This window comes from Lytechinus variegatus, chromosome 18 (genome assembly GCF_018143015.1).
Source record: "Lytechinus variegatus isolate NC3 chromosome 18, Lvar_3.0, whole genome shotgun sequence".
Classification (NCBI taxonomy): Eukaryota; Metazoa; Echinodermata; class Echinoidea; order Temnopleuroida; family Toxopneustidae; genus Lytechinus; species Lytechinus variegatus.
The window spans coordinates 1,258,006-1,264,005 of record NC_054757.1 but is presented as its reverse complement, the minus strand read 5'-3'; positions in this window follow the sequence as shown (position 1 = coordinate 1,264,005).

Sequence of the window (6,000 nt, the reverse complement as noted above, 5' to 3'; positions counted from 1 at the left end):
TGCTATTAGATGGTTGGCAGGGAGAATAAATGCTCTCTTACTTGATAAAAAATCACTATCTGATGCAACTCCAATGGACGAAGAAATCAACAGAACAGGTCAGAGGCAGCAGAAGAAACACATAATAAAAGCAAATGGCATTTTTTCTCTCAGCATGTCAAATATTGCCCATAACATATATATATATATATATATATATATAACATCTTTCTACACTCCCAAGGATCTACTACAAACAATATTCAAGATTTTTTCAAGAACATTCAGAAAATCAATCTTCTACATACCCCACAAGTGCCTATTGTGTAAAAAAGAGCCCTCCAAATCGAACAAATACTAGTAAAATAAATCAGCAATCATTCCAATGTGAAAAATTGCCCCAAGAAAATAAAATCTACTTCCTTCCCTGCTTAAGTATTGACTCTCGGCAAAACAGAATAAACTAAAGGATCAAATGACAGATACCAATATAATACGCATTTTTCTGGTTCTTCTTAAATTGTGATTGCCAATTCAAGGTGATAGATATAATCACAATTACATTTGAATGGTATCAATCAGGAGACAGGAGGCCAAATAAATTGAGCAATTTTAGAATATTTATTCCATTTTAGCAATACAATCCATGGCAAGCAAGGACAAATGTAAGATTGAAATGTTAATTACACAATACTCTGAAAATATTTATATATTACTTGAAACTTTACCAAAGTTTCAGACAGGCTGTCATATATAGACTATTGTCTATTACACACTGCATAGTTTTCCTGGGGAGCATTTCATCAACATTTTTCATTCGGCAAGTTGTCAGATCTGACAACTATCCTTGATTTTGATTGGCTGAGAAGCACAGTTTCTATGGTAACTATCAGATAAAACATCCAACGAATCTTTCATGAAATGCTCCCCTAGTTTGCTGCCTATAGTTTTGTCAATACAGGTAACATCTACATCCTTGGGGCTGGCTGAACCACACCCCCATTTATCAATGGTGTACAGTTTGGGGGCAGGGGGGTCCTAAAATGTTTCACAGCAAAGCCTAAAAAGGGTGATATAATTATATTTTTGGAATATTAAGTCAAATTATCCCACAGAATTAGATATTCATTTTGAAAATGTGAAAAATTTTGCTCACTCGCTTCACTTGCTCTAAATTTTAGAGAAATTTTGCCTTGTATGCCTTGTTAGGCCCCCTCATTTTTTTATGCCATTCATACCACTGTTGTTCATATCAAAGTTGAGTGCCCCCATCCCTCCCCCCCCCTTCATTCCATGATTTCAATCTTGATTTTAAAAAGGTAACTGAGACAGCAATTATCTGGTTACAGAATAAATGCATGAAGTCACATAGCTCACAGCATTCCCCTTTCAAAAGAGGGATTAAAGTAACATTTATTTGTGAAAATGAAAAACATACCTTTTAGAAAACCTGATAATAATCAGCCATTCGCTTTCAAATCTTGCAAAGAATTACACTCTTAAAATGTCCCACAATACAATCCCTACGGGCTTATACGAGGCTATAATACATTTCATTCATTTGATCTCTGTTGAAATGAACTCATGGGAATTTTTTTTAAGAAATACAAATCATTGGGATTGCTTTGAATGAATCTAACTTAGAAGAATATCTTTTTAAATGAAACCATATTATTAGTTAAACTGTTTAAAAGCCTCAAAAGGAATGACTTATCTTATAATGAAATAAATTCATCAATGAAGCAGATATCCCCAGGGGGGCCATTGACTGTCATTACAAGATGAACACAAAAGTATGTAAACAAAAGCATGGAAAAGGGTTTTTTTCATGGCCAGACAAAATACGTGCTTACAGTGAAAATTGTATCATACCTGCCATCATCAGGGAAGAAAGGTATACTTTTCAACCTTATCATGAAAATAAAGCATCTGAGGTGGTATTCAGAGTGGGGAAGCGTGACAAAATACTTGTGTAGGGTACTCTGATATGGCATGACGATTAGGCTACTTGTGTTAGAGTTCATTTTGAAAATCCACGTACTACAAGCAGTAGAACATGGTGTGCTATTCCATGTTCTTCATACTTGTACATGTATATACCGTTTACAGACATGCACATTCATAAAACCATGTGATTAATTTGAATAATGAAATGCACTTTTGTGTGGATTACTACAACTTAAAAAGATATCTAAAAAGCCTTTACAACAGACGTTCTAACAAGTAAAAACAATATTTTTAAAGCTTCATTCAGCAAAGTTATAAGCCAAATCTGTAATTTTTTGTATAAACATAGATTAATATTAAAATATAGGAATTAAATTCAAAGAATTTACAAAATTAGAACAAATATACTGTATAAGCCTGATCAGTTGCGCACCCTTGGACAGCCAAGGAGTTACCAGCTGGCAACCGGAGCCCAAAGTCCTGCTTGTACGCCCATACATAGGATGTTCCACTTCTCATTTACTGTCTCAATGAATCTGTCCATCTACATAACATCGGTTGAAAGTCTTACCAACTGGTCAGTTCGACATACCACACACTATCCTGATCATTATAACAGCTGCATATCATCTTGTGCATCTTTTATCTATCTCATCCTCTGTGTGATCATCTACATGCATACGCTTGCCTGGTTTTCACTGAACACATATAAAATGTAGACCCTACATTATAGTTTAGGCTGATACCAGCTAGATATAGCCTACAGTGAAGGCAGGCAGATGCACCAGCCAATTGTAGGGTGAATAAACTTTTTCATCTTGCAAATCAAACAACTGGGATAATCTTGTAATGGATTTATTTTCTGACCTCACATTTCTCACTGCAAGTTCTCACAAGGGTATTTTTCTTATATGAGGTGGGTGTGAAAGTGCCTTGAGACTGGTCATTGTTTATCTTCACTAGGTGGTTTCAAACCGCCTCGATCACAAGAATCCCCGTTAAATTACGAGAACTTTTTAAGGCTAAAAAATACCCGTTAATTATTTCTGCATTCACACCGCCCCGAAACACATCCTTCGGGATAAGTTCCCGAAGTTACGAGCATGCGCAGTGTGGTCTGATAAGCAGGCAAGGCGGGAGATTCAAAATCACTAGCCCATCAGCCACCCACGCCGCCGCGCCCAACGACACGCTGGGATAAAAGTTCCCGTAATTTGCTTTCACATCGCCAAAATACCTGCGACCTTGGAAAAATCCCCACGAAAGTTCTCGTAATTTCGCCAAGTACCTACTATTTAGCGGGTATTTTCTTTCGGGGAAATTACGCGTAGTTTGCTTTCACATTACCAAAATACCTGGTATTTTCTGATCGGGGTAAATTTCCCGATCAGAGAATACCTGGAACTGGCGAACTTCGAGGCGGTCTGAAACCGCCTACTGGGAGATTTCTAGGTGATTGGGTTGGGTTCAACTGCTGTTGGAGCCAGCCTTGGGGGCATGGTTGGTAGTGATTATATAAGCCATCTCCTATTTCTAATGGATCAGGTATAGGATCAGATATGCCTTGTGACCTGAAGCAAGGTCACTTCAGGACACCAGAAACAGCAGGGGAATGATAATCATTCCAAATATAGGCACTGAGCATGAAATCACATCACTCAATTAAGAATAGAATAGTTATTGATAAAGAGAAATAGTCGTTCATTTCGCATTGGTTGTGGCAAAATATATAGGTTTTACAGTAGCATTTAAACAAATTGCATTACAATAGGCCTACTCAATTGTGATCAGAATGATTAAAGAAAGGTATTATTGTAATTGTTGTGCACATTACATTTCTGAAAAAAGTCTGAAAATTGAAAAAATATTTCCCATAGTATTTTCAGACCTAAATACAAGGTAGTAATCTGCACGTTATTGTCCTACATGGTAAATGTATGTGTACGTTTTGTTCAGTATTGTGAGCGGTGGCACTTTGGATATTTAAATATTTCTAACATTAGGAATTAAAAAATACATATTGAAGTTAGATCATAAAATACAAACACAAATAAAGAAGATATCATAAAGAAAGAAATACCAACATATTTGCTATTCATGCAAAGCCTAACATCATTAACAACCCGTTTACCAACACATAAAATCACAAAATCACAAAAATATTCCAGATTCTAGATATCCTTAATTAAAATGCCCCAAAATACCCTTTTTCCTGAGCCTGAAATCTTATCACTGTATACCTAGCTCATTCTGAAGACATCACATCAAGACTTGTCTTGTCCAATTCATCATTTCTTTTGAGTTAACCAAAATAGGCTAAAAATGGCTTAAATATGTAAAATCAAAATCAGTGCAGGCCATACAGAAACGATGTTAGCCTACTGAGAGTGCTAACAGTATTAAAGCTTGTGTATAGTTTTGGTAAATCTACCAAAATGCACCTATCACTATTCCAATTCATTGCTAGCTAATATGAATGGATATGCCCTATAACAGTTATGATGTGGAGGATATGAAATGAAAATGTGTTTTACAGGATAAATTTTGCGATTTTACATGGAAATTTAACTTGATCGGGTCACCCGATCAAATTAAAATATCTGTGTGTTTTTGTCTTTCAATTAAATCCTATTCCAAATCATGGAATGGGCTGAAACTTTCAAGATGTTCTTTGTCTGTAACTTTTGGATAACTAATCACTAAATTTATGAGATAAGTGCTTGAATGCCCATTTTTTTATTTAAAACAAGCATCGCCGAGAGAGGGCGCTATATATCCAAGATTTGAATATTTGAAATTTTCTCAGAGAAGTGCAGTTGGAAAAAATATCTAACGGTCTCTACGCTTCAGTAAGACTGTCATATTAGATAATATTCGATTATCAATCACATTATTGACCCTTTACCAATGCTATACACAGGCTTTAAAGCGCAGTCACATCTTTTGGTTTGTAAAGTAAAAACATTTATTTCAATGTAGTAATAGCACATTAGGCATCACTGCCACATTACCGGTTGTAACAGGGCCTCTGTTAGCGCATTGTTAGAGCTAGCAACGTTTCAGTGTGGTCAGTACAGGGGGGTCTCATACAAAGCCTGTCTTGTGAAAACCCAATGATTCCCCTTCCACTGTCCACAGCAATCATCATAGCACTGTAACGACTGACCATTGAAATTCAAATCACTTTGTAAAACAGTCACAAGATTACATGAGTAGAATGTCAAATGAGGTCTCAAATGAATGCATTCATGGAATTTAGACAATAAGAGACTGCGTTAACTTTGTCTGTAGCTTTCTGAAATTCAATCCTTAAACCCATACAATAAGTGCTTGCACAGTCAAATTTATAAAGAAAAAAGAAAGCAACATAGAGGGGCATTTAATATCTGAGAATTAAATATTTGAATTTTCTCAGAAAAAATTCAATGGGACTATACTAAAATAAATTATTATCATTGAAGCTCTTCCCAGGCTTTAAGCAAGTTGACCAATACTAGAGGGTAATATTCCAAAGAGGGACATTCACACTAGGCCCAGTCAATTAACCATCAACCTCTAAACCATAACAAGGATGTTCACACCCTAGTAGAGGGGACATTCACACCAGTACCAGATACAAGTAGGACAGTCAAATTCCTGAGCCTATAAATGCCTTCAGACAAGGCTGTGCCTTATACAATGTCCATCATACTGAATGGATGTGATGGCGATTGCAGAGATCCTTCTTCAATCTTAACTGACGTGTGTGCATCCTACTCAGTGCATCTCTGCATCATTAGAGTCTGTGCTACAGTGATGCTATTCTGCATCATTAGAGTCTGTGCTACAGTGATGCTATTTTCCTTAATATACAAAATGTAGTCAGTCTGGAAACTTTCATTTAGTAACAGTAATTTGGAGTTCACAAGACAATAAATTCATTTTTAAAGATGCCATTTATGATCGATCAGACCGTCGACCTACTTCCTTTATTTTCAGATCATGATCAGGACCCAATTACACAAAGCTAAGTGATTAATCATTAAATGAAATGACCTATCAAGGTCATCGTTGTATGAGCGTACTGCTTAGTAG